The 25,291-nt window shown below is 51.3% G+C and overlaps 1 protein-coding gene and 1 pseudogene across 1 annotated transcript in view; one reads left to right on the top strand and one right to left on the bottom strand.

Moving 5' to 3' along the window:
* The window catches only part of LOC126537621 (transmembrane 9 superfamily member 1-like), a 132,678-nt gene that overhangs the window by 72,109 nt on the left and 35,278 nt on the right, over nucleotides 1-25,291 (bottom strand). The window lies entirely within an intron of this gene.
* Nucleotides 6,102-6,281, top strand: LOC126537643 (U2 spliceosomal RNA; annotated as a pseudogene).

Genomic DNA, 25,291 nt, shown 5'->3' with positions numbered 1-25,291 from the left:
ATGTAATCTAGCATTTTTCCTATGCCTCCTTGATAGTTTCTCTCTTCACTAAAATTTATAGATCTCCACTTTTCACAGTTACATATGTCTGTAACGACCCCGTATCCCTCGATCTCTCCCCTGATTTTTTTTTGTCCACCAATACTCTAATACTCTCTTGTTTATCTAGACCGCTGTCCAGTTAACGCGCCCATTATCTTTGAATCCAAGTGCTTCTGGAAAGCGAGCGTTCCCTACGGTCCTTTCCGGGTGTGTTGGCATTCCATTATGATGCGACGAGTTCGCGGAAAATGAAGAAACACCGCTTCCGTCCATTTCTCTTGTGCCCTCGTCGCTTCTACTACTTCTACATTCTACTATAAAATTCTGCTAGAAAAAGACGAAAGGGCTACAATATGTATTCCATTATTATTCCTCGTCACCCTTTCGGTTTGCTTCGAGAATAGATACTTTTCTCGTACTAAGATACTAGCAGTAAACGCATTCGTGCTCCGAAGCTCGACAGCACGCAAACTATATACAACCCTCGTCGTCGCCTCTGTCTACAATGACACACCGCAAAACTGTCAAAAACGCGCAAGGTACAGACGCTCTCGCAGCAGGCATCGCGTAGGTCGTGGTGTGCGGAGCTTTAACAGTTCCAGCGCGTGTTGTCAGCGGACAAAAAAGAAAAAAAAAAAGCCTGCGTACGAAGCGACTATTCGCGCTATAACGGCTATATGTGAACGCCGCGCGCGCTCGCGTAGTTGCGATGCGCCACGCAGATATGTCCGGGCAAAAACGTCGGCAAAGGAGTGTGGCAGCAGTGTACGCCAAGGGTTCGGGAACGAAGCGAAGAAGAAACAAAGAAGACGATCACTCGCGTTATCCGTTATTACCCTCAACCACGACCGCTCTCCTTGTCGCGTGAGTATCGGCGCCATGGGCACGCGAATAATCATCACAATAGCAATGGCAAGAGAAGTAGGATACGAAAAAATAAATAACGAATGATAAGAAGGGCGGTAGCTGCAGTTATAGGGAACGTCTCGGCACGCGCGATCGCAACACACACACACACACACACACACACACACACACACACACACACACACACACACACACACACACACACACACACACACACACACACACACACACACACACAAACACACACACACACACACACACAAACACACACACACACACACACAAACGCGCGCGCGCACACAGACACAGGACGCCTTTCCATTGCGCCGTTTTCTCTCCTATCTGACTCGGAAAGGTGGTGGGGCGCAGTTTTAGAAGGCACACGCAAGGGCCTCAGTGGCGACGGCGACGGCTAAGGAAGAAAGGGGTCCAAAGTGCATGCAGGGCCACGTGAAAGCGAGGGCGGTTCGAAGAAAACGGGGAAGGGGAGAAGACGGGGTCGCGACAAACTTGTAGCAGCAGCGCCAAGATGTTGCGCGGAGGAAAGAGAAAATTGGAGCGATGACGAAGGTGCGGAAGAGAGAACGACTCGACAACAACGACCAGCCCACCCGACCAATGAGCCCGCCAGGCCGTAACCGTTAAAATGGTCCGACCCAAACGCCGCGGACAAGATTGGATCACGGTCAAACTCAAACAAGCCTGTCACCCGCAAGAAAAAAGAAAGAAGAAAGAAGAGCAGAATCTCGCGAAACCTTCCTTTAGTGCTTACACACACTCGCAAGATACGCACATATGCACGTACACACACAAAAAAAAGTAATGGGGGCAGAAAAAAATGGGAAGGGAAGGCATGACAGTGCACACTATGCAGATTTTGGCACGTCCAAAATAAGAAAAGAACAGTGAAGGCGCTAACGAACCACGCGTCCGCCCCGCGGCCGAGCCATTCTCGAGAACGGCGACTGCGACATCGTGTCGAGTATGGCTTTTCTGTGTCCCCCTCCCTCTTCTCTGCACCCAGCTCACCGCGAGAGCAGTTGTTCCTTTCCTCAAGAGCACAACCAACGCCGCCTATTTAAGAAGAAGGCGAGAAGCAAGAACGGCAGAAGCAGCGCAACTTGCGGAGGCAGAAGCAGAGCCACCCACGGAATAAGGAAGATAGCGCGGAGGCTATAGGGGTGGCCGGGGCTGAATTTCTTGTTCGCCAAACCGCGAGCCATTGAGAAGATACCCCCCTCGCTCGCCGCCAATGAAGCAGTGAGAAGAGGAGGGGGAAGCAGGGGGGGACGACGATGAACACGGGCGAACCGCGCGTGCACCGCACACAGGCCGCGTATTCGCAACCTCCTTCGGCACGACGACGCCGAAGGAAGCGGCGAGCCGGAGGGCAGCCGAGAGGAGGAGGAGGGGATATTCTGGAACGGCGCGAGGAGCGGAGCGATAGCCGCGCGCGTTCCCGCAGACCCACATTACGCGCGCGACTCCGAGCCCGGGTGGTGAATCGCGCGGCGCTGGGGCTCGCGCTGCCTGCACAAGACCTCCCCCCCCTCCTCCCTATTTGAGACCGCGAGCGCGCATATTCGCGGGCGCGGCGTTTCGATTTCAATTTTTGCACTCCCCTCACCCTGGCGCTCCGCCATATACGCGACGGCAAAGCTACGGGGGAGGGGGGGCGGCAATGCGGCGTTAGCGAAGGGGAGTTTGCCTTCGAGCAGGAGGGTGTGTTTGGGGATTGCGCTCGCACACCCATAGCGAGGCTTGTCTCTCTCCTCAATCTGGCTCCGACGCATATACGGCGCACCCACTTTTTCGCAAGACGAAAGAGTGACGCGAGCGAGGACGGGGTGTGCGGAACGAGAGCTTGTTTTCCTTTGTTAAGCATGCCCCGCAGCGAGAAAGTAACAAGACAAAGTGCTTTAAAAAAGTTTAAAGAAAAAGGGAGAATTTAAGGTGATACAGAACACAGCTCGAAGGAACGGCGGGAACGAGCTGGGGTGTACGGAAACTTTTTTTTTTGTCTCCCCGCGTGCTTAACGCACGGTGCGGCCGCCGCCTCGGGAATGGCGCCGTTGGAAACGAAGAAGTTCGGAAACACACCCGAGATAAGGCGACAACTGCGCTCGGTGCGCCATCGCGAGGCGTCGTTGCAGAATGGTTCTCTTCAACTCTTTGCCCTTACTGCACGCGCGATTATTCTTTCTTTCATTTTTTTCGGCTCGCCAAATCTGCATGTACGATGAGAACCACGAATAAGAAGCGAAAGAAAGAAAGGAAAGAAAAACGGCACACATACAGTGAGAGGCACCAGGTTTAGAATGTTACCACCGCGCACAAGCACATCGGAATAAGCAAGCTAGAGGCAGAGAGAGAGAGAGAGAGAGAGAGAAGAAATTAAGGCGCGCAGCGCCCTATTGCAGGCTAGAAAAAAAAAAAAAAAAACTAGAGGGAAAGACGCATGGGACGGCACTCTATCTCGCAAAGGAATATTGCGATCGGCAAAACTTTGTTCGTGCGACTTTGAGAAGGCGTATATGTGCGAGCGAGCAGGGATGATTTTGGTTCAGGGAGGCTTTCTTTTGAGAAGAGATGGTCCCGGAAACGCCGACCGCAGGGCCTGCGCGCACATAATTCTGGCGGCGCGGGGGTCTCAATCGCGCAAGCAGATACCACTGCCACTGCAGTCCCGGTCCAGATGGCCGGCGAGCTCCCATTCTTATTTTCTCGCGCTTTCTCTACCACGAATGTCATATCCAACGAGGCAGCAGATACCTTACTCTCGCAATCGTGGCAAAAAAAAAAAAGAACTCCCGTTTTTGAAGACATCTCTCGCGGATACCCGAAGGTTACAAAATTATTCCTAATGCTGCGAGAACCGGAGTGATTTCGCGCAAAGGGTTCCCCGCGAACCGGGCGGTCGACACGTAATCGCACGAGAGCGCATACGCACGCAGCAACCATCCAGTGGATACGCATTACCGCAGGGGGGCGCCGCTGCCGGCTCCCCTTTCCCCTGTCTCGGCGAATGTACATCCACGCTCCCGAAGTGCGCTTCGTCGCAATGCAGCGAAATTACCCTTTGAGACCTGCAGGAAGCTCGCGATTTTTCGAGCACGATATCTGCACGACCTACGCGAACTGAGAGCAATCACAAAGGAAAGAAACAAAAAAAAACAAAGATACACATAAAGATCAGGTACGAGCTGCGATAAAGTCCGAACGGGACGACGGTAACGAAACAAGACAGACCTCGAAGGGCCCGTAGATTCTTCTCGACGCCTGGACACCGGTGCGGAAGAAGATTTGAAAGGAACAGGTCTCCAGCTGCACTCGTCGATCAGAGGAAGCGAAAAAAGGAAAAGAAAACTCGGCTTCGTTCTTCAACGAATGCAAGCTGCTGGAACGGTTCATCTGGCTCCCAAGTTGCCGTAACGGTTATCGTGATAGGACTAGAAAACCACTCGCGCGTGTTACAGCGCGCGCAATGAGAACAGGAACTGGGGTGCGATGGTTCTCAGTGGCCTGAATATCGCGCAAGTTCGAGCGCACGTAATGCAATCGTCGAAGACTAATTTATCATGAAAGTGTCTGATGCAAGAAACTTCATACGTCGCTCAAAAGTACCGGAAAAGAGGTGGTATTTGGTGGGCAACGCCATACGAGCAAATATTAATGAATGTTTTTGAAAGACGGAAATTAAACCCAGTGCTAATTAAACGCCGATATATGACCACTATTGAAGTGGGCTTCTCGACACAGTCTGAATCCAATGCTTTGCCGCATAAGAAGAGTTCCAGCGGCGAAGCACCCTTTACAGGGGTAATGAGAAGGCTCCTTGCAGCACCCCCCCTCCCCCATATTCTCGCAAGTGAGCCAGACGCACGCGGATGTTCTCGCGTAGATGCTGCGGAGCTACTGCAGAGTCGTCGGACGGACCAGTGCGATGACGACCACTTCGTCACCAGGTCTTGTCACAAATCACCCGGCAACCGTATGCCTACGCTGGAGGAGTCGCGATCACCTCCGTGGTCGCGATACAGTCACGTCTACAGCCACACAGCGTCCACAGCACGCGCGCCCCGAGACGACGAGAGCGTACGAAATGTCACACCACGCTTATCTACAACTTGCTATTCCACACTGGTTTCAGCGTCTACGCTCAGGCAGAGACGCTTGCCACGCTGCACCACACGTTACGCGCGAAGCCGAACGATGCTGGGACCGTATCGTGCGGTTGGCCTTCCCGCATTTAGTGCTCTGCATGTGGGGAAACTACTCAGCACGTGATTGGCCATTTCATCCGCCAGTCGAGACCTGCCACCAGGGTTCTGCAGGTTGCTGCTCACGGCATAATGGAACGGCCTGATAGGCGATAGACGATGAAATCAGTCACGCACGCTGCTGTAACTTTGGCAGGACACACAAATGTCTGTGCCGACAAGTTTTGACACAGCAAGAGTAAATGTGCTACCAAGTGAAGATCACTTAAAGAACAGCACAGTGCACAATCATCACATAATCACCTGCTGCTGACTATGACGGCGTCAACGTACGTAAACATAGCACCAGGACAAATTGGCAACCGAACAATACGATATCAACTGTAAATCGTATTTATGTTTCTACGCTCACAAGCGCAGCGACAGTGGCGTCGGTCAAGGTTGAACACGCAGTTTTGGTACAACATTTAGGAATTAACTCGTAATAATTAAGCTTTCTGTTTTTCTCATTTGTTCTTGTTCAGCTTTCGAGTTTCGCTGACGGTCTGTGTTCATACACTCGTTCACTCTAGTTTAAACGCTCGCACTAAAGCAAAAGCTCTTACATCCCAGCTCTCGAACATCGGTCCCTCTACAAGCCAAGCTCGACTACACGTCTCACGAGTAGACTACGGCGAAACCAAAAAAAAAAAAAAGAAGAGCCATTCCTTTCTGTGAAGGCGGATGACCAGCAAAGCTGTTTAGCATACGACACAGAGGTGACACAGAATTTTCAACATAGGTACGGACTCATCTACCGTGATTTTTGTATACGTTCGCGTGGACCATGGGTCCGCCGCCCCGAGGAGCTGGAGGAAACTAGACAAGCGTGAAGTTTCGACGGGACCGCCACCACGGGAGAGCGGAATGAAAGGAAAGGAGATACGCAAGCGCTTGGAACGCCGACAAAGAGAGGGCGGTGCGAACGTAGACATGGCCCACGCGAGTCAAAGTGTAGTATCTGTTCCTATCAGCTTAACATCTGATACGGCTTCTATTTGGACCCAAGATATTAAACTTATTTTTGCAAGTTGGCGGAGTGCTCGTAGCCTGCTTCACCCCTACCGCGGGTCGGCCCAGTATCGCACTATATTCGGGATCGGCCCACGGTTTTTGGTCTACGGACATCGATCCGCTGAAAACTGGCCATATACAGCTTCTCTCTTAAAAAAAAAAGCATATAGATGGAAAGATCCCAGTTTTATTCAAAGCATCCCTGTTATCCGCGAATCTCCATACATCACAGTCAGTTGTAGCTGCTCCTCGGGAATCGCAGATTCGCGAAGAATGAACGCGGCGTACGGAAGAACATGCGCCGGAACGAGTAGCTGCTTCCGCTGTATACGTAGTACATTCGCTGAGAATGAACGCGATGTAAGGAACGCACTCCAAAGAAAAATGAAAAAAAAAAAAACGGGGAAAATATAACAAAGAAAGACAAGATGAGGGAACGAGAAACATGGCGTCGCGGATACGAATCTCTGATGATGGCAAACGACGGCACGGAGAATGAGAGAGAAAGAGGTGCGGAGAAGGCGCTCCGCGCTCTCCAACATCTACGAATATCGCGCGCGGAGCGCGCAACAAGGCTCCGGCGAGCGGCGCGCAAAACCCGACAGGCAGCGAACCGCAGCTACCCCACTCCCCCCTCACACACACACACATCCAGCCAGCAAAGCAGCACCCGCTGCTCTGTTGAGGCTCTAGCTCGCGCGCGCTCCTAGTTTTTATCGGGATTCGGTTTCGCGCCGCCGCCACAAAGCCGCGCTTCGCCTCATTTTATCCGACCGCGCGCGCCTTTTCTCATCTCTGAGAAAAACTCGCGCATCCTTTCTTTCTCGTCGCTACGTTCGCTTGCCGCTGCTCCCGTTTCACCCCGCAGGCTGTACAACAAACCGACGCCGTCACGCAAGACCCGCCCTCGCCGAGCAGCGCGTTCGCGTTCAACTTTTTGATCGCAGCTAGCTCCTCACGAAGCCTCCAAACCCTCCTCCCGCTTACGTGTGCACGCGGAGGTAATAATACGCTCGCTTGATTCTCGCTATTCAAAAACTCGGCGCGCACTGCCGAGAGAGAGAGAGAGAGAGAGAGAGAGAGAGGAGTGTGTAGAAAACAGGGAGGCAGACGAGAGCGCGTGCGGGCAGAGATGGGACTCGTTGCGCGTGGGAGCTTGTGTGGGAATGCCTTTCGGTTTTAGTTTATTGCCGTTACAAAGCAGACTATATGGCGTAAGTAGAGACACGGAAACAACGTAGACCGCGACGTCAAAGGCACCTCTTGCTAATACGCGCTTAAAAGAAGCAACAACAGTATGCACTAAATATTGCATACCAATTAACGTAAAAGGAATTTAATAAGCAAGTAAGCTGATGTGAACTTGTGCATACATGTTCCACGTTCCTTCAAAAAGTTCACGTGCCGCGCCGTGTTGCGCCTGATCAGAGCCGATTCTTGACAGATTTCGCGGGACTTTGGCGGGCGACGTAGAACGAACAATGTCACAGCAGAGACAAGAGTAGAGAGTTCCTACGGGGAGCTCCCTCGCCCAAGGGAGGGAGGAAACTGTCGGCCGAAGCACGCGCGGCCGGTGCTCGGTCGTCACGTCTGTGCTTGCCGTGGCCTCGAACGTCGCTCTCCCTCCCGCACGCAGCGCGCGGTAGAGAGAAAGGGAAAAGGCTTCGCACTGGGGCAAAAACGCACACACACACAGGCATCCACGCGCGCGGATACGCTCGTCCCATGGGCTTTCGGCATTTGAAGCGTTCGAAATGCCTTCGCTGTCCGAGCGATAGCTTGAGCACGGGCTCCGAGACTGTATAGTGCGCGCGCTGTCCCTAGCGCCTCCGCTCAGTTCATTCAGTACACAGTTCATTTTACGTAACGTAAACAATACGAGTGCGAGAAAGGGGGGGGGGGGGAACCTTTTCGGCAGCCTGACGAAACTCCCACCTGGCTGCCGATTAACGCCAGCTCAGGATGCAGTGCTTCCTCATGACAAGCCAATCGAAGGTGCGCGGGAAGGCCATCTGCGGAGTCAGTGACGCTCGAGTTAAGGCATCTCAGCTGCACGGCTTTTCGCTCTTCAGCACTGGCCACGCTGTAGTGCTGTCACGCACGCACTTTCAAGTAGCCACTGAAGCATTAAACGGCCATCAAAACCAGCTATACGCCATTTGACCCCGTTGCGCGAGTTCGCGCTGCGGAGTCGACGGAATATGCCCATTTTAACCGTCGTAGGTTTCACCCACCTGCCAGAATGAGCAAGTGTAACGGCGTAAGGCGAACAAGACAGGATGACAAAGACCACGCTATCGACGTTAGCCGAGCAAGGCAAGGCTATATATTTCAGCGTGGAGGAAACGTTTCGGCAACGGGAAGCGTCTTAGTCGTCATGCATGAATGCACGAGGGTACGTAAGACAGTTCATCTAAACAGTCCCGCTATCTATTACGATCGCTTTAAACTTAACACTACGCACCTGAAGCGTTGATGCCAGAAACTGGGACCACAACAAAATAAAATAGTAATAAAAATAAAAATACTATAAATTATTTTGTTTTACGCAATAAATCTCAATGAAATGTATTTGATTCAACGGCAGTGTTGACATTTGAATTTCGCCAGCGCATCAAACCTGGCGCATTGCGTCGTTTAATGTGGTCCGTAGCGTTGTCCACAGAATGTGGCGCGCGAGAATCCCTGCATACGCGAAGCACCCACTACGTGCTTGATACATCCGCGAGGGAGAACGCGCTAGTCCGACCGCACGGGCAGTAGCCAGGCGGCGATTTAGAGGGACACCGAAGAGGATTATTGTTAAGTCGGGCTCGATCGGTACAGTACCCCTCCCGAACACCATCTCTTGGCATGGAATATTGGGTATCAGGGGATAAAGGGCGATGAGCAAACTCACTCACCATCACGACATACCAACTTCCCCACTGCGACGGGCAGAAGACTGCTCCCTTAAACCTCGTCGAGATGAGCACCGCAAGCAACGCCGCGTTCGATTCAGTTGGATCGTGTATGCTTATTCCCAATTCCTCGTAACTCTTTCCACGCGCAGGTGCATTTTTTTACCAGACAATCTCAAACACTGGCTTCTCATAAAACTACGCAGTTGTTCATCACGTCGAGCGTAGATTGGGCCACCCCATCTGGCAGGTCTGCGGGCAGCAATGACCTCGCGACCTCCCCCCCCCCCTCTCTCTCTCTCTCTCTGCCCCGTATGTTATCAAGCACGCCAGCATACTACCCCCCCCCCCCCCCACATCCATGTCTTATTCCTGGACAAGCTGGGATGGATCCCCCGAAGAACTGCGCCAGACCCTGTGGCTGCTGCTGGTGCGCCACTTCACCACCGCGGAGGACCTCCACCAAGACAACTCGGCCTATGGAGTCGTCATTAAGTAAGGCTTTCTTCTTCTTCTCGAATAGCAAAAGGCTTTTGCCTTATACCGCGAGCCGAGGCTCGGTAAGCCGAAAAAGACACAAAGGCGAAATACGGCGGGTGACGTCAGCTCGAAGTTCTCGCACTAGCTCGCACTAGACGTCATGGATTTTCACTAGGCCTGCCTAGGATTCGTTCACTGTTTATCAATGACAAGAAATACACGGCACCCTCGAAGGACTATAGAGTGCACCAAGCGAGTTTCGATTACTTTACAGGACAAAACCACAACGGGCGATAGTGCTTTGAAATACACCAAGTCACAACTGACGCGTCGGGTTTTGGCAATATCTAACCACTTATTCAAAGATGGCGATCGACACAGTGCTGATTTCACGCTAATGTGCGTAGCTCGTGCTCGCAACAAACGCGCGTGTTCCGCTAGAAAATGCTTCGCGTTTACTGGTCTACCTGTGCTCTACGATCTTACCTAAGCTGGCCATTGCGTGCCGTCATATATATATATATTGTGGGCGTGGTCGGTTCACCGCATCTTCGACTCGGAATAAACGTCGTGATAACTGCTGCGTCACAAGTGGTGGAGTGTGCTCTTCGGTCCTCCGTCCTCTGACTTCCCGCTCAACCTCCTGGAGCTTCGATCGGGTCGCCAATTGTGCCAGCTGTCCGCCAGCATGTCGCAGGACGAGCCAACAGGCACTTCTACTTCCACCATCTCGGCCTCGGCTACCCCAGCCTCTCCGTATTGGGTTGTTAGTGGGCACCAGCGTGATCCCCATCTGTTTGCTGGACTTCACGGTGAAGACGTCGAGGATTGGCTGGACGACTACGACCGAGTGAGTTGAGCTAACCGGGACGATGCGTCCAAGCTACGTCACGCCGCCATTTATCTGACAGGAGTAGCAAAGACTTGGTTTTTCAACCATGAGGTTGATTTCACGAACTGGGGCGCTTTCAAACAGCAGCTCCGCCAAATCTTTGGCACACCGGCTGTTCGTTCCGCCCTCGCAAAAAAGACGCTCGACATTCGCAAGCAACAACTCGGGAAATCTTATACGTCGTACATCGAGGATTGTAGGGGTTGAAGGACGGACTTCGGGATGAAAACAAAACTTGGGAGGGTTTATTTGACATTATATACAGAGAGGTGAGAGTCGAGTAAAAGTCGTACAGTCATTACGGGCCGGCAGCAACTCGGACGCTGCGGCCCGCGGCAAGAAGTTCGAGAGAGGTGAATCAGGGAATGCTCTGGTCTCTCTGGAATGCTTCTTTTAAACCCTTCGAGGACTGGAAGTCGCGTCATGTTCGGCCAATGGGAGAGTCCGCTCCGATGACGCCACCTTCGGCCAATGGTAGGCACCCGTGCGGTGAGGTCACACCCGGCGGCTCCCCGCGGTCTTGCCTTGCTGTGGTGCAATGCTCTCTTCAAAGGCGGCGAAGGGGGGGGGGGGGGGATGATTGGGCTCCATTGTCCGAGGGCCCACCTGCTCCCGGTGGTACGGCCCCGCTGTGGTGGCAAATGCCTTCTTCAAAGGCGACCGGTGCGACGCTGCCAGGCCTTCCCGGTACATCACAGCCGTCTTGTTTCGGGACCCACTTTCCTTGCAACAATGCCGGGCGATCCCTTCGTTTTCTGGAAAACTCAAGCATTGAATAGCTACCGCGGGGCGTACGAACTTGTTGGCACGTGAACTTGTTGGCTCGAGCGATCCTCTGGAATGTGCTGCGATTCGATGTGGTCCGGGGGAACTCGAAGTAGGCGCAGGAAACAGCTCCATATCTAACAGGATGTGCTTGCTCTTTGTCGACGCTGTTGCGCTCACGCGCATGCGTCTGCCTACACCAAGCGCCGAAGCCCGGCGAGACTGTCAGCGAGATAAGGTGCTGCCGCGCATGGTTCTTATCGTGAGGAGGGTTGTGTTTCCCTCTCCCTTTGTTAAGGCGAGGCTGGTAAAAAGAAGAATGGCCAGGCTTAGCTTGGTTAAGCCAAGAATGTGTTGCATATTGCGCGCGAGTTGGGGTCCAGCTTTTCCTCCGGCTGTCGTGACGTCACGTCACGTGGTTGCGCTAAAGGTCAATGGTCGCTGCCCGGCCGCGCCGAAGGTCTGAACTGAGTGATTGCAATATGCAACGCATAAAAGGTCAGCGCAGCCACGCCGTGGTTGCTTTGTATCAACCGGCAGCAGCTATGCCGGAATAAAGTAACGTCGTTCGTCGTTCAGCGTCGTGTTCCTGTCTCGGCTCGGAGCCCTGCTCGGCCAAAACGTAACAACGCGTGAACACGGCCATGACCGAATCAGACATGGTTCGCCACATCCTCAATGGCATCGGAGCTATTGCTTTCAATGCTTTAGCCATCAAGAACCCCGCTACCGTCGCTGATATCGTCGCTAGTTGCCAGCGCCTTGACGAACTCGAATCAGTACGGTTGCAGCCAGACACCACTACAAACACTACCGCCGAGGACCCTACGTTACGAGCAATGATACGCGCAATAATTCGAGAAGAGCTACAGTATCTTGGCTTAGCCGCAGGGCCTATTCCTTCTCATGCCTCGGCTACTAATCTGCGAGACGTTATCAAGGAGGAATTGGCGTCCATGGCTGGTGCAGCGTACATGGACCCTCTAACTCCTAGGGCCCCACCAATGTACGCACAAGTAGCCGCAGCTACTCCAGTCATCGTTCCACCGATGCCTCCAAAACCAACACCGGCCCGCATAGCTTCCATGATTACCAGCGCACCTACCCAAACCAGCTATCCGCAGTGGCGTCCTCCTCGTCCCATCTGCTACTACTGCGGCTATCGTGGCCACATAGCGCGTTTTTGCCGCAAGCGCCAGCAAGACGAGCGTCGCGGATATGACGCATATGAACGGGATGACTTCTCGCCCGGAGCTACTTTCCAACGTATAGGGAGCTTCCATGATCAACGCCGTCCTTATGGTCCACCGCGCGGACGCTCTCCATCGCCTACTGTAGCATCCAAGACGGCTCAGAGAAGATGCCACTCGCCGTCACCCCCCTTCGCCGCTCTACGTCCCCACTGAGACCTGCTTCTCAATTCGCCGAGCGTCGTCCGGAAAACTGAATTATGCAGCTTTTGGAGGAAAAGCTGCATCGAACGACAGGACAGAAATTCCTCCATCGCGTCCGTGCAATATGATATTGGTTGTAGTAGAAGAAGTACAAGTAGAAGCTTTGATAGACACTGGTGCTAGTGTTTCAGTTATTCACCGCGAATTGTGTTCGCGACCTCGGAAAGTTACGACCCCCTATGATGGACCTATGCTACTCGCTGCTCAAGGGGCCGCCATTGGACCTATCGCCATGTGCACTGCTCGTATTTGCATCGATGGACTTCTGCATTACGTACAATTTGCAGCGCTAAGTTCGTGTGCCCCGCAGCTCATATTAGGATGGGGTTTTCTTTCTACGGCCTCCGCCTCCATCTGCTGTGGACAACGCGTTCTCCACATGACCGACACGACCTATTCACTTCATGCAGATGACGCACCCCTTCACTTGCTTGCGGCAGAAGATACCGCGCTACCTCCTCGCCATCAAATCATTGTTACTATCACGTCTGATGTCATTGACTGCGGCGACGTGCTCGTATTACCATCTGCACGCTGTCTCGCAAGAGGGATCGTCTTTGCATCAGGGCTGGTTCGGTTTGATCATGGCTCTGCACTTCTCTACGCTACAAACCCGACATCCGAATCATCCCTAAAGGCAATACATTGACTTGCGCCACTGAATCACAGTCTATATCTGTTGTTTCCTTTAAACTAGCTTCCTCTCAAGTAAGTTGTACCGGATGGGCCGCATCTCCTTCAGCTCTTGCAGCTGCCGTCAGTTCCGACCTGACACCTTCACAGTCACAACAATTGCTTGCTTTGCTCCAAAAACATGAAGCTTCGTTTGACGCGTATTCGGCTTCGTTGGGAAAGACTTCGATTACGACGCATCGGATAGAGACAGATGTTACATCCATCGTGCGCCGTAGACCATATCGCGTATCGCTAGCCGAGAGGAAAGTCATTGACGAGAACGTCACCGACATGCTCCAACGGAACATAACACGCCCCTCTGCTAGCCCTTGGTCTTGCCCCGTTGTTTTGGTTCGGAAAAAAGACGGCTCTGTTCGATTTTGTGTCGACTACCGAGTACTTAACAAGATCACATTCAAGGATGTATACCCTATGCCGCGAATAGACGATGCCTTGGATTCCCTGCAGGGTGCCGAGTACTTCTCCAGCAACGATCTGCGTTCCGGCTACTGGCAGATACCTATGCATGAGGACGATAAGGAGAAAACAGCGTTTTCAACACCAGATGGGCTCTACGAGTTTAATTTCATACCATTCGGCCTCTGCAATGCGCCCGCAACGTTCGAGCGCATGATTGACACCGTTCTTCGTGGCCTGAAGTGGAAGACTTGCCTGTGCTATCTGGACGATAGTGTTGTTTTCTCGTCAACCTTCTCTCAGCCCATGCAACGTCTGGATGAGGTTCTCACGTGCCTTGCCAACGCTGGACTAGCTAAACGCCAAGAAATGCCATTTTGCGAGCAAGACGATCAAGGTACTAGGTCACATTGTGAGCAAAGATGGCATTCATCCTGATCCTGACAAGGTTTCGGCAGTTCGGCACTTCCCTCGTCCCGAAAAGACCAAAGATTTGCGTAGTTTTCTAGGCCTCGCTTCCTATTTTCGCCGATTCCTACGAGGCTTCGCCTTAATAGCGTCACCTATGCACAAATTACTGGGTTCTAATGTTCCCTTTCTGTGGTCTCCCGAATGTGAATCTGCGTTCGCCCATCTGAAGAGAGCTCTCACATCTGAACCAGTACTACGCCATTTTGATCAAGCTGCTCCTACCCTTCTGCATACGCATGCTAGTGGTCACGCCGTTGGTGGCATTCTCCTACAGCGAGACGACACTTTAGGTGAGAGGGTCGTCGCGTACGCAAGTCGCGTTCTGACAAACGCCGAAAAGAATTACACCGTCACGGAGCAGGAATGCCTAGCTATCATTTGGTCTGTGCAGAAGTTTCGACCTTATCTTCACGGCCACCATTTTACGATCGTTACAGACCATCATGCATTATGCTGGCTTTCAACGCTGAAGAACTTGTCTGGACGACTTGGTCAGTGGATTCTTCGTCTGCAAGAATACGACTTTACTATTACCTACAAGTGCGGGAAAAAACACCAAGATGCAGACGCGCTTCCTCGCTGTCCGCTTCCTATGACACCATGCAATGGACCTCCAACTACCATCCGTGACAAGCTTTCGCACGATCCCTCTTCACATGCTTTCTTGTTGGCCACTATCGACGAGATGCCTCCACACGACAACAAATTCTTCCAATCTCATCAACTTGCCGACTCTTACTGTCGGCGCATCATAGACCACCTTCAAGGAGCTTCGCGCCCGCCTAACGCCCGCCTTCGTCGACAGCTGACGCAATTTAAGATTGACAACCGCGTCCTGTACCGTCATGTCTATCACCCTGACGGTCAACGCTGGGTTCCAGTCCTGCCACGCTCTCTAAGTGCTCATGTCCTGCAGGCTTCTCACGACGACATGACTGCTGGTCACCTTGGTTTCCAGAAAACCTATGACCGCATCAAAGGTCGCTTCTACTGGCCTGGATTGTCCGCTAGTGTAGCGAGGTATGTCGCTTCCTGCACCCTATGTCAGCGTCGAAAGCTCCCTACCTTAGCTCCAAGCGGACAACTTCAACCGGCTCCTTGTCCGTCGCAACCATTTGAAGTCGTTGGCATTGACCTGCATGGTCCTCTTTCTGTGACTCTCACCGGTAAACGATGGATTGTGACAGCCGTTGATCACTTGACACGCTACGCCGAAACAACTTGTGTGAGTTCTGCCTCAGCCTCTGAAGTTGCTGCATCCATACTTCGATCCTTAATACTGCGCCACGGTGCTCCTCGCGTCCTCCTGAGCGACCGTGGAAAAGCATTCCTCTCGCAGCTAGTAGACGAAGTACTCAGAGCCTCCGGAACCACCCACAAGACTACCTCCAGTTACCATCCGCAAACAACGGCCTCACAGAGCGATTTCATCGCACGTTGTCAGACATGCTAGCCATGTACATCGAACCGGATCACAGAAGCTGGTACGAAATTTTGCCATTCGTGACTTTTGCGTATAATACCGCCGTTCAACGCACGATCGGCTACTCGCCATTCTACCTTATCTATGGTCATTCGCCAAGTTCCTTTCTTGATGTCTCTATCTTCGCGCCAACTGTCAATGTCCATCCTCCTGTGAAGAATGAGTCCCGCATTCTGCGTTGTCGCTAGCTCGCCCGCATCAACACCGAAGCACGGCAACAGGACCGCAAGCAGCATTACGACGCCTCTCATCGCGTCGTGTGCTTCCGCCCTGGCGAGGAAGTGCTACTCCGGACACCAGTTCGTACTCCTGGCTTGTGTGACAAGTTTCAGCTTCGTTTCATCGGCCCCTACAAAGTCTTGGAGCAGACTTCTCCGGTTAACTATCGCGTGGTACCAGTTATTGTTCCAAATGACCGCCGCTGCCGAGCCGCTGAGGTTGTCCACGTTTCCCGTATGAAGCCTTTCACGAGGCGTTCGCCGCCCCTTTGAATTGCGGCCAGGATGGCGCTCTCGCGCGAGGGGACATTAGTGTGGCCATTTATAAGCTATTCTTTGTCATCTGTACATGATCATCATCATGTGGGGTTCATGTGGGGTTCTTCTTCATCATCGCTTGTGGGGCTGGCTCTCGAGTGTGATCCGTGCTGTGGGCGTGGTCGGTTCGCCGCATCTTCGACTCGGAATAAACGTCCCGATAACTGCTGCATCACAACACACACACACACACACACACACACACACACACACACACACACACACACACACACACACACACACACACACACACACACACACACACACACACACACACACATATATATATATATATATATATATATATATATATATATATATATATATATATATATATATATATATTACTGACGTTTTGCGAAGAAGGCCACATACAAGTATTGTTTTTGAGTGGGGCCCAAAATTTGAGGATTCTAAAGGCTGATGCACGGGCCTGCCAAAGTGCCTGACGATTTCAAGGAGTGCGTAATTCGGAGAGAGAGAGAGAGAGAGAGAGACGGAACCTCCCTTCAACATCTCGTGTTCACAATCTGACATGCCACACGGAGCAGGTTGGGGAGCTTCTAAAAACGGCGTTGCCACCCTATACATCTTCCCATCACTGTGACGTCATTTTCTGGCGCACTAAAATGCGCTTTAGAACCGTGATGCGTCACCATAGAGTAACAGCTTTTTTTTGCCTTCCGAGCACAAATCCGTTATGGTTAGGACCAAGGGCTCGAGCACGTACCCGCGCTTAGAACTCACGACGCGCTTTGCTTTCGGTGACCACACACAGCCGCCGTCACACACAACCCGAACCAATCAAGCCACATCTTTAGCAGCTTAATTCTAACGAACGCAGGCCGCATGCAGCAAACATCGAAGGCTACGAAAGGAGGACGCATTAAGCGAGCACAATCAAAGCACCCCAACCAAATATCTCCTGCACTATCCGCAGGAGAAATGAAAAAAAAAAGGCGCTTAAAGGATCCCATACCAGGCGCCATTGCAAATCATCAGATATACACCGGAAGTTCTAGAGCACCGTCTAGGGATCGTTTTACCGAAATAATTTTTCCAAATGAGTTTATTAACGAAATAAATTGAAGACATTGAATGCTCCGTCACCATAACACCGGAAGCCCAGCGTGACTGCCAACAACTCTTTCTCAGCCTCCAGTATAGATCGCCAAAGGGACGTTCCTTCCCCGCCTTCTCTCGCACCGGAGCCGAGAGACCACGACGGGTCTACGTGACGAGCGCCGCCTCCTTTTTTTTCCTTTTTTCCCCTTTTACAGCGCGGAGCTTTCCGGTGGCAGCGTCGCGCGTTTACCTCCCAAAGTCGCGCCTACCTTTTTCTTTCGCCGCTCGCGCACCTGCTCACCGACCTCCATCACGTGGTTTCAAGTGACGTCACATGTTCCGACGAGCTGCGGAGAAGCCATTCTCACGGACGCGACGCCGTCTTTTCGTCACGTTTAATGCCATCGTCGCAATCCGCCGCTTCCAAAACACGCGTGACATGTCACGACATTAATGACATGCACGCATGACATGAGATACATAACATGACATATAACATACATGGATTCCCATGGAATGAATTCCAAGGGAAGGAAAGCGTAGTAGAGGGCGGCAGAAAGTTAGGTGGGCGGATGAGATTAAGAAGTTTGCAGGGACAACATGGCCACAATTAGTACATGACCGGGGTAGTTGGAGAAGTATGGGAGAGGCCGTTGCCCTGCAGTGGGCATAACCAGGCTGATGATGATGATGATGATAACATACATGACATGTCAATCATGTCACGATATGAATGACATGCATGCGCGACATGGCAGGCCATGACGACAGTGACGTGGATCCACGAATTGACGAATGACATGACATGCACGCCACGAATGGCATGCATGCATCACACATCCCATACGTGACGTGAATGACATGTACGACATGTGTGCATGACATGATATGCATGAGAAAGATTAGTAAGGGCTTAGTAAATTGTTTACCTTGCTTATAGCCCGAACATTTACTCCTTTGAGAGTGCGTTTTTTCTCTCTCTCGAAATGTGCACAAAACGATGTCACGGTGGTACCCTAGGCTGTTAGAAGCGAGATAGAAATTTTTTGTCGCGTGTAAAATAAAATTGGCTGAGGCTTAGCTTGGTTAAGCCTAGTCAGATGCGAAGCATATTGGTGGCTAAAGTTGGTAAGGCATGGCTGTTCTCAGTTATACTTGGTCTTTCTCGGCTAATCTCGGTAAGGCACGTTGCTTGGCCAGACGTTCTTCCCGCTCTTCATCAGTCTCTGTAGCACGCCGCAACCTTCGCTTCTCATTCCAACGAGCAGCTCTGTCTCCAGGAGGCATCTCACCTCGTGAGTGTCTAGCAGAGGCAAGCGCAGCTGCTTATATACCGCCGCGACGCCGCGAGCGACGGCGCGAGTTGGAGCCCCGTTTCTCCTCTGTCGTGACGTCACGGTGTCACGTGGTATGGCATGGGGTCAAAGGTCATTGAAGGCGACACCGCCGCGCCTGAGGAGTTGGGTTGAGTTCTAGTAATATGCTTCGCATAAAACTTAAACGGCACGCGCGTTGATTGTGAGCGACTTTTTGTCCCCGGCGGCAGCATTCATCTTCCGCGGCAGTCGGGAAAATTCTCAATCGTCTCAGAAGTCTCAATCACCGAGGAAGGGCACGCTACAAATATTTCGGGCATGTCCTTGGCTACCACCCAGTTCCGTTATGGAGCTGTAATGCAATTAAGCACGCTGTGAGCACGTTTTAGAGGCACGCGCATGCACGCGCTACGACAACAGACACTTGTTCAGGGGGGGGGGGGGAGGTGAGAGGGTATATCACTGTAATACTTCGCGGACTGGGCTCTTTCAACTGGGTACACGTTCGTCAGCGAGCGAAGTATGCGCTGCGCCTGTCTTTAAAATGGCGCCAAACCTGGTAACGGGCCCTTTTGAGGCGTTAAGGTTAAGCGTTAAGGTTAAGCGTGACTGAGGCTGTACGCGTACACGCTCGCATCCGAACGGGCCTATTACAGACGCGCGCTGCGGCAGCCCTCGTCGCCGTCGCCGAGAAGGCCTGGCGTATACTTATTCCGTCAGTGTATATATATATATATATATAGCCATTTGCGTGAAATACGGCTCTCTCAACATCTATAGCTATACAGCGCTCGCCCCCGCAGTCGCTTTCTCTGCGCCGAGAATTACGACGCTGTGATACACGAGCCAGCAAGCCGACGCGCCGAGATTGGCTATATATAGCACAGCCACACGGTGTGCGTGTGTGTGTGTGTGTGTGCGCGTGTATATACGTAACGTATGGAAATAAGGGAGGAGGAGGGGATGCGAATAACGCGAGCGAGCCTCTCCGCGATATAGCATCCTCCTCGGCGAGTTTTGTGTACAGCGAACGCGATGTGCCAGCGCTACATACACACTAAGCACACACGTACGCACGCACGCGCTCCAGCCTTATTCAATCGCAATCGTGCTCATTCAAGGGTTTGACAGCGCCGAGCTACAGCAGCCACGTGATTGACTGCACGAGCTGGGAATATCTGTCCGTGCGTGCGTGCGTGCGTGCGCGCGTGTATGTACGTACGTGTGCATGTGCTTGTGCGTGCGAGTGTATAATATACCCACGATGAGAAGATAATTGCGCTTTATACGCGTCGGGGCTCTCGCTTTTTCTTTTCTATGTGAGAAGTTTCGCGGTAGCCATCAATCAGTTCCGAGCCGTGTACAGAGAACGCTCCGCGGGTCGCGCGGATCGCGAGAGTTTGGCGATTAAACGACGCAAAGCGAAGTGAGTGAAAAAAAAAAAAAACATTTACTAATAATGAAAGGCTATAGTAGGACGTCGCACGCGTCGCCTGTCACGACTATACATGTATAGGAAAGGAACGGAGCCCTGACAACAGCAGTTTTCTTAATTTATTGTTTTGCATTTCGCTGAAATAGAGGCACGTCCCCCATACGGAGAGAAAGAAACCTCGCAACCGATCCACAAAGGCCTTGCGCTTATAGAACAGACCGAAGCATAAGCTAGATGCGTTTAAAAGGAAGTGTTGGTGGGTAGTTTATTGAGTCCTCGCAAATAAAAGAACAAAAAAATAAATATCTACTGAGTGACATCGACATCACGGAATATAGTCACCAGAACCTGCTCACGGACGCTCGCTGAATGTAAGTTTCAACGCGGAATATTAACATCAGATGGATTTCTGCCCTCCGCGAAATCCAGCGCGTCTCTTTTGTCGGCTGTGAGGTCGCGAGGTCGAATCCCAGAAGCGCGGCGGCTACAAAATTGTGCATGAATTGGGGGGGGGGGGGGGGGGGGGTGAGGTTGCATAAACACAAAAACTTCTGTACCTCGGGAATGCAGCGCGTTGGGGGTTTCAAAGTCCTCCGATGCAATATTTCGCACTCTACAGATAACTTGTTACGTCGTAAAAATACATCCAATCAATCAATCAATCAATCAATCAATCAATCAATCAATCAATCAATCAATCAATCAATCAATCAATCAATCAATCAATCAATCAATCAATCTTTTTTTGCAATCGCTGTTGTTCCGCGAGAAGCAGCAGCCGGTGTAATCCCAGGTCCGTTAAATGCAGGGTGTTTCAGCGAACAATTTCAAAATGTTTTAAAGGTTGCCTGTGGCAGATAGCTCAATTCTAGTTTATGAGCCGGTCTACTCGAAGCTGCGGACACAACTTGCACAGAAAAATTGAAATGCAAAATCGACTAATTAACAAGAATTCACTAATTAACTTTTAGCTAATTATCTTATCACACATGTTGCAATTTAGAAATTCTAGCAGTGGACTTCGCAAGGCGGATCCACTGGGAACGAATTCTCAGGATGACACCAGGTTCGAGATATAAATTCCTCAACCTTGCGGAGAAATGCATCCGCGTTCCAGTTACTTGTGTGCTTCAGTGCATGAAACGACGTTTTGTTAACAAATTAACTGGAACGCCAATGCATTTCTCCGCAAAGTTCGAGATTTATATCTGAAACTAGTGTCATATTAAAAATTCGTTCCAAGTGAATAATCTGCCTTGCGAACTCCACGGCTAGAATTTGTAAAGTGCAATATGGGCCATAATGTAATTAGATAAAAACTTAATTAGTGAATTTTAATTATTTCTCAATTTTGCATCTCAATTTTTTTGTGCAAGTATTGTCCCGCCGCTTCGAGTCGACCAGCTCACGAACTAGAATTGTGATATCTGCCATACAGGCAACATTTAAAGATTTGTGAAAGTGTTCGCTGAAACACCCTGTATACTATTGCGTTTGCGTACGCGCTCACTCCATTCATTCCCCCACCCTGTTTGAGTGAGCCACAGTGAGCTCGTTCGCGCCACGACGAAGCCTCCCTTACGTTTTCACACTCGGTTTACAGACAGTGGAGCGCACTCTTCCTTGTGCGCCACGGTAACGTAGAAAGCTGGCTCGTTGTCTCACCCCCTGGACCCGCTCGATGGCGGGAGCTGGGCATATACTCCTCCTATACTCCACCGTCAAGCAAAAACGCATGTACTTAACAAACAAACAAACAAACAAACAAACAAACAAACAAACAAACAAACAAACAAACATTTATTTTTCCTGGATTATGTGGAGAACGAATCCGGTAAGAAGTGCAAAACACAACACGCGTTAACGAAGTGCGGAAGAACATCATAGCCTTTATTCATAAACTCGCACTAGCTTGCACCTTTCCCTGCTATTTCACCTGGCAAAAATATGCGCACCAGCCTGGACGCCGCGAATGCAAAAGAAAGATGTACACGTGTGAGCAAAAGTACACCGACTACAGGGTCGCCGAAAAAAAAAAGAAACTGAATTTAGTCGTAATTAACATGGACAAACTGAAATGCACGAGTGCGCTGGAAAGTTCACAATGCCAAGTTTGGACCGCAGTTCCCCCCCCCCCCCCCCTTTTTTTTTAATTTACATGCACAGGCATAGGAGAAAATCAGCTGAGAAAATCAAATGGCGGAAAAGCTCTCCCGGAAAGCTCTCGCGAAAAAACGCCGATAGTTCGCAAAGCGCGACACGAGACTGATCCACGATGAATAATCAAAATACAGAGCGGTAAAAAAAGGTTAACCAGCCTATAAGCTACCAATCCTTTCACCTAAATGCGGCAAAGGGTTCGTGGTCTGGGACTTGCGACCGAGCAGACGACACTCCGAAAAGGAGGGACACGCGAATTCGCACGATCGCACTTCTGGAACGGCTACTGCCGGCTGTGTAGCTGACGTTCCAGTGTCACACTATTGAAAAAGCGAGGACGAGTTTCTCTGTTATGCTCGATCGCCAGCACTACACACACGTGCCGCTGCACATGTTTCAATGGAGAAACTTCGTTCCACTCGCCCGCTGGGCTATTAGTACCTGACACGACATCGGTAGCGGCTTCCTCCGTCTGCCGCCGGATTATTTCGCCGCCGCAATGTCCCCGTCTCGCGAGGTTGCGTCGCACATCTCTCTCTCTCTCTCAAGGAGCGGTGTAATCCGGTTCACGTCGTCTCCGCGGCTCGTTACGCGTCTCGCACGCTTCCGACGCCACTGCAAGTCCGCGCAACAAATAGCACATCCGTCGCGTTAATCCGCGCGGTGTTTCGACGAGTTACTAACCATGCAGTCGAAGTTTTCCGCTGTAGCGATCCTCTCCGCTGCGCCTCATCGTGACAGTTCCTTATAGGGGAAAGGGGGGGGGGGGGGGGCTTCTATAATCTATAGCGGATCTTGATCGGGCGCTTCGCCGACTGCAACCTCGTAATCCATATCCCGATGCACTTGCGTAACTTTGCAAATGCAACGCGCCCCCGCGACGCGAGCGATCAACGCGACAAATTCCTCTGCGTCGCCTTCCACGAAACGCGACGTCGTGAGGCGAGACCGCTGGATCTCGATCTCGTTGCGCGGCAAGCAACACTTTGCGCGCGCCTCGGTATCTCTATATACACAGCGTGTGCACTGCGGCCAGAACGGCGATTAAGAAAACGGCCACCGCATCTGCTAGACAATTTTAGCAGCGGTTTACAACTCGATAGACTTGGGCCTAACTGAGGGTTCACTAGGGTTGAGGATTGGGCGAGCTGGTATATTGCATTCTAAAACTGGTATAGCGCAACATAGAAAGGAAGAAACAAGCCGAGCCGACCAGACGAAGGGACAGAGCGCTGGCTTCCAACTGGTTTATTGGCAAATTGCACGAAATATTGCCGAGGGAGAGTCGGAATACAGAGAATGATACGAGAAAAGCCCAGAAGAAGGCACACCCAAAGTTACTATATATACTTAACCCAACACTGTCTTCCTATTACCCTTCTTGTCATTTGTATTGGATGACATCCCCACGCATGCTGTTTAAACACCGAATATATGAACTCGCCCAGCAAGCTGCCCTCACGAACCTGCATTAGGTCTAGGTTTTGTTATCAGTGCCACAAGCGTTCGAATGTACGAAATTTCGAATACGAGTGAAGTAGTCTTTGGTATTCGATTCGGATTCGATTGGAGAATTCACTGTTCGAAGTTGCCGTTTGTTCGTTTTTCTTCTCTCATGTTGAGAAGATAGCACCTATTGGAGTCTGCAGGGAGAAAGACAGATGCAACTGGAGATTGCTGCGGATAATTATGCTGCAGTGGTATTCGCTGTTACTGAGATGAGGGCCCATTGCCTGAGCGAACGCACGGATCAAGTAGCTAACCTCTGCTCAATAATTACCATGGTAATTATTGAGCATGACTGACTGTAGTTATTAAATAAGGAAGCTTTTGACTTTAGGCAGCTTACAATTTTTTCTCGGTTTAAATGTAGCAATCCATTATTTGGACAACCTCGTTAGGTTTGCTACCTCTAGGAAAACATGAGCGGTACTGTGGCACGGTACGGTATTGTAGCTCCTTACACGTCACAGTTACGTGATTTTCCTGGGTTTAATTGTACTGTCACTTGAAGTTGCACCGGATACAATAATATTTCTGTTGTTTCTCATTTACAGGCTCCTCAATTGACCAGAAGTCCAGTTCGGTCCAGCATACTAAACGTCTGAGTTCACATCATGACGCGTCCGCACATTTCTCTCATTGCACGAAAGGTCTCCGCTTTTAATACCATGGTCTTCCCTAGGCGACTATAGGAAATATGAATACTGTATCGCGGCCAGTCAAAATCGTCAAATCGGTCGCAATATCCCGCCCATGATATGGCACCGTTCCGCCGAACTCCGCCTCCGATATCGTGCCTTCGCTCCCGCTTATTTAGCAAGCACGTAGTAATCTGGGAATCCGAAGTCGAAGCCGTTCCCACAGTAGCATTTGACGTCGGACCTCTTCATCATTGGTTCAGGTTCTCAGGTGCTGGTAGAGGGATCTTTTGTTGAGCTGTCAACTGTCGGCGTCATGGCTGCATTGACTTCTGGATGGGCGCTCATGAATGGTAGGGGGGGTTGCCTCGCGGTAAGCGTCAAATCAATGCCCAATTGGTTGCGTTGAGACGTAACAATATGCTCCTGCATGGAGTGAGCTTCCGTATCTGGAGCCAGTGTGAATAACGTTAAACAAACCCTTTTCCCTTCATTCGTACTAGCGGGCGTACTACTCGTTGAAGGTCTTGGTGGATTCCTGGCCCAAACGCCACCTCGAGCGGCAAAAAACTGGTGGCAGCGGTGGGATAAATAAGGCGGTCCTCACGATCTGGGATCGACAGGCCTGGGAACCTTCACAAGCTGGAGGTAAACTGCGGACGGAAGAGCGACTTCTGTGGATCCGGGATCAGCAGACCTCCTCTTCGTGACTTAGGGAGGCACAACCGTCGTAGTAACGGCGTGAAGTCTTGGACGACTCGAGGAAACTTGAAGGCAAAGTAGCAGAAGGATGTCCTCGGGGATCTGGGATCGGCGGAGCTGGGAACGTGGCTCCAGGAGACACGACCTTCGCAAGCGCGAGTGCTAGAGCGACTACGTTTAGCAGGACTATAAGGACAGGGTTTCATCTGGCAATTAG

Source organism: Dermacentor andersoni, chromosome 4 (assembly GCF_023375885.2).
Source record: "Dermacentor andersoni chromosome 4, qqDerAnde1_hic_scaffold, whole genome shotgun sequence".
NCBI lineage: Eukaryota > Metazoa > Arthropoda > Arachnida > Ixodida > Ixodidae > Dermacentor > Dermacentor andersoni.
The sequence above is the reverse complement of the archived record's forward strand: the minus strand, read 5'-3'. Positions and strand labels throughout refer to the sequence as shown.